The sequence below is a fragment of the Ostrea edulis genome, chromosome 8 (genome assembly GCF_947568905.1).
Source record: "Ostrea edulis chromosome 8, xbOstEdul1.1, whole genome shotgun sequence".
NCBI lineage: Eukaryota > Metazoa > Mollusca > Bivalvia > Ostreida > Ostreidae > Ostrea > Ostrea edulis.
The window spans coordinates 7,960,384-7,972,201 of record NC_079171.1 but is presented as its reverse complement, the minus strand read 5'-3'; the positions used below and the strand labels follow the sequence as shown (position 1 = coordinate 7,972,201).

General features: G+C 35.4%; 1 protein-coding gene across 2 annotated transcripts in view; it reads left to right on the top strand.

The window, feature by feature from the left end:
• Positions 1 to 2,015: 2,015 nt before the first annotated feature.
• Positions 2,016 to 11,818, top strand: part of LOC125661032 (uncharacterized) — a 60,085-nt gene continuing 50,282 nt past the window's right edge. The window contains exons 1-3 of one of the 2 annotated variants that reach the window (XM_056148067.1): positions 2,016 to 2,047; positions 5,277 to 5,735; positions 7,057 to 8,229. The gene's annotated coding sequence lies outside the window, so the exon portion shown is untranslated. Of the gene's footprint in view, positions 2,048 to 4,724; positions 8,230 to 11,818 lie in introns of those variants that run through there. The other variant, XM_056148068.1, reaches the window with a different exon arrangement.

Genomic DNA, 11,818 nt, shown 5'->3' with positions numbered 1-11,818 from the left:
TCAGAACTTTGTTTATGTATTAGTTAACTGTCTTTATGAGCTATCTGATAAGCATTGTGGAACACTTCATACAGAAAGCACTTACAATGGACTGTTTTTTGTTACTGATGTTTTAATTGAGGAGATATCCAGCTGTAGATGTAGCGTAGACTTATTTAGAGTTTGATAGCTTTTGTTGCATGCTCACCGGCCGGCTTTTATATTCATATAACAAAAATTATATACCAACATTAATCTCAAGTAAAAAAAAACACACTCGTGAGGGATCTCTGAACAATTCTGGTATGGAGGGTACGTCCAACCAACTCGGAGCTCCGGTTTGTAGTTCTACTCCAGACTCCAAAACCTCGCCAATGATGCAATACCCACCCCCACAGTTTGGTTACCCAGTACCATATATAGTCAATCCTCAGCATCTTACAATTTCAGGCGATGACTTGCAGAAAATTGCTGATGCAGTTAGCGCACCTATCAGACTTTCCATCTGAGAGGAGATTCAGGGAATAATTCAGGAGATGGTGGAACCTATACGGACAGAGATGACCCAACTACGCAAGGAAAACGAAGATCTACGTCTCCAGGTTGATGAATTAGAACAGTACGGCCGTCGACCTCTCATCCGAGTTTCCGGAATACCTGAATCACCCGATGAATCAACTACTGAAAAACTTCTTAAAGTTACATCATCCGCGGGAGTTCCACTTCCACCCACCGATATCGTGACGTCCCACCGCGCTGGCGATCCTCGGAAACAACGGAATTCACCGAAACAAATTATTGTCAGACTTCGCACTACTGATGTGAAGTTTTCATTGATTAAGGATGCAAAGAAGCTGCGTAAGTAAACTGAAACTAGGCACATCGCAATTAATGAAGATCTGACTAAATATCGTGATCGCCTTCTCTACCTGAGTAGGCAGCTCTGTCGAGAACACAAGTTAAAGCAGGCATGGTCATCAAATGGTAAGATCAGCGTCCGTGACAATGGGGATAGGACTTACGCGGTCCGGAAGGAGTCGGACCTGGTCCCCTTTAGTCACGTGATGAAAGAGAGTGGCTCTACATAGACCACTGTGGTTATTCATACATCATGCACTGCCTAGTATGTATGATACTATATTCATACCAGCTGATAATGTCTGACAACTCTTGTTCTTTGTTAATTTATATATACGAACATGTATAATAACTATATTATTTTGTCATTGCATCTAGCGCTGAATATCTATATCCCATTAGTTAGTGTTAATTAGCGTAAACACCTTACCAGTATTAAGATTAAGTAATATTTCACCCTTTCCACAATATTTTGCACTCATATCATTAGGAATGATCCCAAATTTCGTTTTCCTATGTAGATATTTGTTGTTTATTTGCATTTTCTCTTATTTGTTTATTCATTTATTTGTTTAATTTTTTTCTTTCATTTTTCTTTACTTCTTTGTCATGCAACAAGGGCAAATGTACATTTACCATTCAAAGTTAATTCAAGGAAACGGATTAATATAAGTTGCTACAACTTGTTTCCGAATCCTGCGTGCATATTATTTATTGTGTATATGTATTTTGACATATTCAAATGAAATAAAGTTTAAACTAAAAGAATTGCTTTACAGCTCATTAGATGCTTGTTCACAGCTGTAGGTGAAAGGTGGAAATTACAAACGGTTAACAATCGCATTAAGCTCTCAAAATCGAGAACAGTGCAAACACGGATTTCTGGACACACCAGGTGAGATAAGAGGAGAAAGTATCTTCTGTTGGCCGGACACACCCGCTTTGTCCGGCTCAAAAAGGCCGCTGACCGTAAGCCAAATATCCAATGACATGAGTCCCTAGACTGTACCATTGGGAGTAGGGGGTGGTGGTTAAAATCCATTTTAATAGTTATTGATTTTCTTCCCCAAATTTAAGTAGGAATCATGTCACATGTGCGAACTTTTTTCAACCAATCAGCGTCAGTCACTAAGTATAAATAAAACCAATGCAACCCGCTAATGTTCAGTTTTCCCGGATCACAGACGACATCCACATGCACCTACTAACCGTAAGTCAACAAACTATCCGTGATAAGGTTTAATAATATAAGTATTTTTAAACGTTTTAAATATTTCAACGTATTTTTTGTTTACACTGTTTCCAGTGAAGAATAGCACATTGATATAACAATAAATTATACAGTGGGGTACATACGATGTTTTACCGGTTTCGGTGGCTCAGTGGTTGAAACCTGATCGGGAGATTCTGAATACACACTGGGACTGTTTATTTGCCAAAACGTTCGATATATGAAAATCGCGGGTGTTCTGCGTATAGCTTTAAAACTGAAGTCCGGCATCGCGACATGCGTTGGTCTGGAATTATAAAAAAAAATAATGAGGTCCTATGTCGCGACAGACGCTAGTGCGATAATAAAAAACACAGTGGCCCCATGCCGCAACTGGTGTACATGTAGGTGCGATAATAAATACACGGACATCCCGTGTCGTGACATGTGTTACCGTCGTAATACATACATAGAGGTCCGAAGTCGCGACAGGCATTACCCCGATGATGATAAAAAAAACAACAGCTCTAACGATCAGGAACAGCTAACACATATCACAGTTTGTGGCTCTACACTTGGTCCGGGATAATCGAACACACGCAGACGTAAGCCAACATTCCAATCACCTGTAAGATGTTCATTACATCTTATAGAAGAAGGCAACTCTAACCACATTTTTGATTTAATGAATAAAGTATCACTTATCGATGTCGTAAATGACAGTCTTTAAGAACAAAAATTCCTACTTAACAATTAAATCAATGTTAATCTACCATATATTTTGAATTACCCACCGCTAAGAGAGCGACCGTTGATGTTTAATTTATGACGTCTCACCGTCTGTTCCGGTTTATCCCATCAGTACATGTAGCACTGTAAACATGATAAGTCACGAACAGTTAAGTTTGGAGCCGTATGGATTTGAGCCCGTTCTTTCGTAAGAAGAAAATAAGACGTTCAGTCGAGACGCAGACCAGGCAGAAGGTAAATGTGTCTTCATGCAAATGTCTCGAACCTCAATTTGTCATTACGCAAATGATGAATCCTCACTTTACGTAGTATTTTCTTTTCAAATGATTTGGTTGGGTGGGGAAATTCGGGGGAAAAATCACATCTCCCTTCGCATTAATGTAATTGACTGCTCGACAGGAAGACATCAACATATTTATTCGTAGGATCTACTATATGCACATCTTTGATGATCTTAAAATCTCATCATAACCGGAACAGACAGTGTGACGTCAAAAGTATTGCTTTTTGTGGTCTTGAATATGAAAGAGTTACACATCATGGCAACATCTATAGATCGCGGGAAGTCAATTTTTGTTAACATTTTCAAATTAGTACTGAAGCTTATCTAGACCGTATATCAACACAATAGTAGGGCATATCTTTATCATATAATTAATCCTATCATCAATCATGTAAAAATCTTTTGGGTTGTATTTCCCTTCAATAACTGTTGATGACAAAATACTGAAAAAACCATTTTATCTTATAATGATGGATTTCTGAATCATTTCATCGCAACATTCATTTTTTGACTTAAGCTTAACATGTACTATGTCCCTCAGTAATAAAAAATATGCGTGGGAATACTGTCAACATATATATTCGGCAGATGCGAATTTTAAACTGCAAGAAAGATTTACCGGAAATTAAGCGCGTGTCTGATATTAAAAGCCGCATCTGAAATAGTAACACATATCTAGCAATGTACGCGTAATTTATAGTATTGTACCATCTGCCAAAGACGCTAAATAGAATACAATACCGAGCTCCCTGTGTTTATACAGTAAGCCCTTTTCTGTCCCCAGAGGTGACAAAACTACTACTTTTTTTATTCATGACTATTCCTACATTATAAAAAATTCTACCGCCGTAAGATGGTTGAATTATTGCTAAAACAATAAACTATTAATCAATATAAACGATAGACAGTCCCGTTTAAAGTCAGCATTTCGTAAATTATATGGCTGTTATAACGATCTAGTTTGACAATACAACCTTTCATTGGGTCAAATGCTGTCTGATTTTTTTTCCATACCGACTGCTAGACCGTTCTCGGTACACTAATTCTGACTACCCGACCTGATTTTGACTACGCATAACTCAATTTACCTGATCAAGATATAGATATAGGGCTCACTGTGTGTGCGACCTGCCGACAGGGGATGTTTAATATTCCTAGGTTCCTAATACCACCTATGGTGTGTCCAGGGGCTCCTGTTTGCATAACTCACTGTTTGGCATTGCTTATAGGAGTTATGAGATTGATCACTGTTCTTTATCTTCACCTTTCACTAACTTATTTTGAAACATAAATAAAACACATTATGTTTCATTATTCATTTCACTTATGAATTATTTAGTTATATCCAGTATGTGACAAGGATTGAGTTCCATACGATATTTTGTTATAACTAGTTTGTGACAAGTTTCGATTCTATTCACATGGTATTTTGTCAATACTAGTTTGTGACAAGGGTTGAATTTCAATAATAAAATATTTTGTTAAAACTAGTTTGTGACAATGGTTGGATTCAATTAATGGGATATTTTGTTATAAGTAGTATGTGACAAGGGTTGGATTCCATCAATAAGATAATCTGTAATCAATTAGATATGTTTTATAACTAGTCTGTGACAAGGGTTGGATTCCATCAATAAGATATTTTGCTATTACTAGTTTGTGACAAGGGTTGGATTTTATTAAAAATATATTTTGTTATAACTAATCTGTGACTAGAGTTGGGCTCCATCAATAAGATTTTTTGTTATAACTAGTCTGTGGCAAGGGTTGCGTTTCATTGCTAAGCTATATTCTTATTAACAGTCATTGACAAGGGTTGGGTTCCAATGATGATATATTTTGTTATTACTAGTCTGTGACAAGGGTTAGTTTCCATTAATAAGATATTTTGTTATTACTAGTCTGTGACAAGGATTGGGTTCAATTAATAAGATATTTTGTTATAACTAGTCTGTGACAATGGTTGAGAACCATTAATAGAATATATTTTTATTGATTGTCTGTGAGAAGGGTAGGTAACTATTAATAAGATATTTTGTTCTTATGTTGTCTGTGATAAGGGTTGGGCTCCATTAATTAGATATTTTGTTATTACTAGTCTGTGACAAAGGTTGGGTTCCATTAATAAGATATTTTATTACTACTAGCCTGTGACAAGGGTTGGATTCCATTAATAAGATACTTTGTTATTATTAGTCTGTGACAAGGGATGGGTTCCATTTGGAGTCAACTGCTACTGGTTCTCGGAAGAGAGTTCCACCTTTAAAGGCACTCAGGTAAGTAATATCATGCCCACTTTATATAGAATTAATTGTTATTACACAATGGGTAACTCTCTCGTAATATGCACCCCCCCCCCCCCGTTGACAAGTCAGATGTGTAGTTCATATACCCGTAGGGGAAAACAAAATTTAGTACCCTAATCCACTGATTTCTCTGATGTGTTCAAAAGTCATATTGAACATCAGACTGCTAGTATGATGGCATATTTTTACATGAATTGAGCAATTTCCAGCTTACTTATAAGATACACTGCAACAACAAGACCTCCACACTCCTAGAGATCGGGGGACGGGGACAACAATACCTCCATACTCCTAGAGATCGGGGGACCCTGGGAGGAGAGATAGATACATGTGCGGATTTTGTTGAAAGGTAAATTATGTTTGTCAATTTTGAACGATCTTAAAATCGGGAATAAGTCGCATGTTTAAAAAAAATAGATCAGATATAGGGAAGTGCATTCTGACATGCTATCACATATTTACTCCTTTGTGCAGTAGATATCGCTTATTACATCAATTTTCATTATTATGATATGTTGTCCTACGCCATTTTTGACATCACAAAGGAATGTCAATTTTACATAGTTTGTTTACAAAATGTCAGGAAGCAAAATTCCCAACAATCCCCAAAACCAACGTCAATGAATAACCGGAGGGGTGAACATGCTATGTGAATTTATAAATCATCACAAAACGGGGGATCCTATATTTAATCTATGTCATAGTGGGTTCAGGGGTCCGTGCTTGTCCCACACTTTTGCTTTGTATCGATTTTGGGGGTTGTGACATTGATCACTGTTCTTTATCTTTACCTTTCATGTATGATACGTATTCCATCTACACTAAAGCTTATACTCTGTAAGACACTAAGTCACAAGATGGAGACTGAAATGTTTTGTGAAATTATTTCTATCGATCGATTTGTTTGTCTATCATTGTAGCTCAGTGGCTAAAGTATTGGGCTGTTGAACCGCATATCGCTAGTTCAAATCCGCCAGAGTCTTTTGCACATATGTGTTGAAATAGTTTTTTTTTTTTTTTTTTTTTTTTGGTTATTTTTTAAAATCGTGTTTTTCTCCCAAATATGAATATGTTCTGCCTGTTTGATATCTATACTTATTATATATCATTATATCCTTTATGATTAAATCAATTTGTACTGATTTGAGAAACTATTTTTAGGTGTAGTGAGCCACATTTTAAATGAAACCTTGATTGTTTTCAATATTAACAGAAGTGAAGAAGGGACATGTATGTTTCGACAACATTTTTTGTATATGATTGCTTATGATTGTTGTGGAATTATATCTCGGAAATATATTCCAGTCACGTATAAAAGCGTCTTAGTTACAAGTAGCTACTAATACTACGATAAAGATGTATGTCACATTGAAGAAATATGATATTGATGAAACGTAGAGGATACGTAAAACAATATTTTGAAATTGTAAACTTTCAAATTTTCAAAAACAAATTAAACCACTGCTGGACTCAAACCCGCAGTCTACAGTTCAGCAGTCAAAGCACTAACCTACTGAGCTATATATTCAGCTAGGCAATGAATTTTGAATTGAATGGACAAATATTGCTGGTATCTATATTTTAGGCCATGATTTAAAAGGAAATCGACTATTATAACAATGTAGAGTGCCTCCTTAAATGCTGTTGCTATTTAAAGATTTTTCTGACAGGGTATAAAGGAGTGTGGCTTGGTATAACGGACTTCCTCATAGACGGAGTGTTTCTTTCTGCCTCTACTGCAAGCAGAGTTTACTACACCAGTTGGAAATCTGGGCAGCCTGACGGCGGGCAACTGGAAAGCTGTGGGATGTTTGAACCGGCGGAAGGAGCGTGGAGTAAACACATCAGGTTGATGCCAAAGAATGGGACATGGAGCGACACGTCATGTGACGGACAGTTAGAGTTTGTTTGTGAAAAGAAAGGATCGCGGAGATGGAGATCTGTGTATCGAAGATATTAAAGAGCATTAAAAGTCGTTCATGAAATGACATGGCGTTGTGTGGATCATGTATACAATTTTCAGTTATTTAGTAGCAACTGTTATTGGAATACATATTCCGTAATAAAGTTTTACAGATCAGAAACTTAAGTAGAAGTTAAAGAGGGTTTTAGTAATACATGAAGGACATTGAACATGTTAACTAAACAGCTAAAATAATCAACGAGAATATACCGCGAAAATTTTTACGATGCACAAAGTGAAGATAACGAACATTGAAAATTTTATAAAACCTATAAACAGAACACAATTAAGAGTTGGACAAAGACAAACCCCTGGGATCACCAGAGGCGAGAGCAGGTGCCTAGCAGGAGTAAGCACATCTTGTTGACCAGTCACAGAATCTAGAACTAAGCATCCCCTGTCGACTGGTCTACACCTGCAGCTACTCCTATAACTGTGCAATAGTTCGTACTTATTATGCTTTTATTATACCCTTCACTTTATGAAAGGTGAAGATAACGAACAATGATCAATCGCATAACTCCTACAAGCAATACAAAGTAGATAGTTGGGCAAACTCGCTGAAATCTTCCTTTGATCTAATGATTTAACTGTACATATAATGTTTGATTTCTATACAATTCTTTTTTTTTTTTACTTTGGTGTTTTCAGATGTGAGCTAGTGGTGGGGGTAGTATGTGATGCACGATACGATAACTTTATATTGAACGGGAAGACTGCGTGCGTCCTTATTTCCTTCCTCGTATCGAGTCAGTACACAATCAACGGAGGAAAAAGGTGATTTTCTGTCATTTGTTTGTAAAGCCAGCGTTTCTTATAACAAACTCTGCGGATTCCTTACCTAGAGGTGGATCTAGGAAGTTTTAAAGAGCGTTATGTAGTAAGTAATTGTTGCTATCCCCCCTCCGGATTTGTTTTTTTTAATTGAAGCATAATTCAAAGTTCTGAGGTGTTTAATTTTGTTGTTGTGTTTTTTGTTTTTATTTATTTATGTATCAGAAAACAATCTGAATATGATATATCCACTTGAAAAGTTAGACAAAGTAAATATTTATAAATCATGAGTAACTTCGTTTTAGTATGATAGAATAATGTCAAAAATTGACTTTAGGTTGTATTTGATAAATGTATGCATGTACAAATGCAAAGTGGAATATGACCCGTATCCCCCAATTAAACAATGAAATGCTTTCTGTGTTGTTTCATCGGTTGATGAAGGTCGCTAGTGTTGTAGAAAGAAATATATAACCCGCTTTGGCAAGCGGGTTATGTAATTTCTTTCTGCAACGATTGCTTCCTTCATCACCCGGTGAAACAACAACGAAAGATATTGTATTCTTTATATTTATATTGTTATGCATTATTTTAAAATAAAACCTATTCGTTACGTCAAACGGAACAGCCAGTGCATCCTTTGACCTTCTTGATGTTCCATATATGGTGATGATTAGACATACAGGTGGTACTAAAAACCGGATCGAACTAGTTTGCAACACACATGGATTCATTGTTCCAGATAAAACAATGTCAATTTCAATAGAAAGATAAGATAAATGATTTAGTGAGTGTAAATATTTGAAATTGGCATACATTTCACGCGAGAAAAAAATGAGGATTAAGACGCGTGTTAACTCGCCTAGTTTTCCCGCAGACAGTTTTGTCGGGAAGTCATGTGAGACACGATCTTTACATGAATTTCATGGTGCAGGGTTAGGATAACGAGAAAAGTTAACGGAAATTGATGTTAGATTATATTAGATTTGTCTGTATAGAATTTAAACATGGATAGAAACAAAATAATGTTTGATATAGGCTTTGATGTTCCTACATTTATTCACAGTTCAGTGTGCATGATTATTGCTTTTGTATATGCATGTGAATACTGCGCGATTATCCTATAACAATGTCCAAATGTTATGATGCGTCAAATCAAACATGAAAATGACACATGATATGGAAATTGTATGATTATCGCATAAATGAATTTTCATGTATGACTTTTAGCATAATTATCGCACGATAATTCCATGATTAGAAGAATTTAGCAAGTCGCGTTACCCGTGTATACATTAAAACAAAACATGAAATATATAATTCAACAGATAAACTAACGTGTTCATATGTTACGTTGATTCTAGAACATGTCGGGAATGAAAATGCTTCTATCGAATTTCCACAAGGGGTTGGTGTTGGGGGTGGGTGCGTTTGACGATTATGGATTTGGTTACCTCTCAAATTGCATGGATATTGTACACTCCCTTGAATCTGCCATTTAGAAAGAGTGCTAACTCTTTTAGACGTATAAAGAACTGGTGTGTCTCATTAACGGACCATCTTTTAAAGAATGAAACAAGATGTGTTAGTGAAACACAAATGTCCCCAATAATCGCCAATTCCGAAGACGGCCAAGGTCATAAAGAGAAATATATTGGTACCAGTAGAAAGATCTTTTCACAAGAAATGTGCATGTGCAATATGAAAGCTCTAATATTGATCGTTTACAAGTTATGACCAACATCATGTTTTAAAAAGTCGGTCAAAATCCAATGTCAAGGTCACAGAGTCAAAAAAGTTTAGTACCCACGGAAAGGTCTTGTCACAAGGAATAATCATGTGAAATATCAAATACATAGCACCTGCTGTTCAAATGGTATTAGCAAGGTTAAAGTCTCCGGCACAATTACAGAATGACGGTCAGAACAAAAAACAGTACCCCCCCCCCCCTCCGATCTTCGATCTCAGGGTATGAAAATACATAACGTATTCACGGTCTTAATTTAACCACTGGTAGTCAAAGTTTGTTGATTTTACATGCGTTTATACTTTTGTTATAGAAAACAATTCTGATTCATTTTAAAGTCGATTGTTTTACAACAGCAGAGGTCTCCGGGGAGTTGTCAAGGTCCTAACGTCATATAAAAGCTCTTCTAACGAAATAGGGTGTGGATTATTTTGCAATTGTAAGAGAACAATGAAAGTGACCGATTGGTCGTGTCTTCTTCAACAGAGTCATATTGTTTTCTGGTGTGTTTTTTTATGCACTACTAAAAGTCCGCATTCTTCACATTATTGTATAAGTCAAGTGGGTGTGAAAATCACTTGTTTCTGGTATGGAGATTTAATAAACTTACATACACAGTAGACCCGCCGATGTAATCATTCAACTACCGTGAATCACGATCAGTGAATCGGCGGAAAAGAGGAAGTACATTATCTCTGAATGATCTACTTTGATAACCATTTCCCCTGTTCTCCGTAACAAACATATAACCTTGGATTAGGTCTTCACTCTAAACAAAACGATGTTGTTGTTTTTTTAAACGAGGAAATAGATTATTTTTACTCTGTCAATAACTAAATCTGTAACAGAATTTAAGAAAGAATTTCCTTATTGATCAAAAATGTATAATATTGTCTTACAATATTGACCTTTATATACTCCTATTTGAAATGAAATGCACGCTTTTTCGCATGAAATACGCCGTCATTATTAGGTAATAAAAACCGCGCTTTATTTATTGGCAAGTTTTTCTAAACAACCAAGGTGCATAAAATTGTTACTTGTTACAAAAAGACTTCCGGGAATCTGCAGAATAAAATAAACAATTTTATTACAGATACAATATTTATAATGTTTATAAACTGCTCAAAGTATGTAACTTTCAGCCGAATTTTTCACACTTTTCTCGGAGAAGTTGCAATACATGTTACAATGTGTGATACACTCAGTATTTACTCCACTTCAATTTGATATATAGGTTTCCTAAATAAAAACCACGCTAAAGAGGGCCTTCAGAAATAAAACCATGCATATTTTAGTTTACCAGTCGAAACGACGTCGCCTATCAGGGACAACTCTTTCAAGCTTCAAATTGGGGTACCCGATGGGAATTTATAAAATAAAAATCGTATATATTTCTTTGACAAAATTCAATCTGATACCGTTACCATTGTAAATATTTAAGTTTTGTTTTTCATTAACAAGTGTATATTAGGGAATAGTGGTATCAGAAAAAAAAATGAAATGAAATAAAAGAAATAAAAGAAAATTGCATGTATTTTTTCAATGCAGAAATGAATAATAAAGAGTAAAAATACATACTGTTTATGAATAAATTGATTTTCAAAGATAAATAGATACATGAATAAATAATAAACGCGAATATATAAGTGAATAGAGAAATACACAGAGAGTCAGTGAAATTCACAAGTCTATTCATAATTATCATGTCTATTAAATATAATCACTGCATATTTTATGTGAAAACGTATGAGACTAAACCTTAGGCATGTGCATCTGTATTTTTTTTTAATTTTAACACAGTACACAATTTAAAATTACAATTATACAAAAAGGGTAAAATTATGTTTGACTTCTTTAGCTAAAACTGTTGTTAAAAATATTATATGTACATACTTATATTTATTGGTGTTTTTTTAATTTTTTTAACAGTATTATTTTATATATC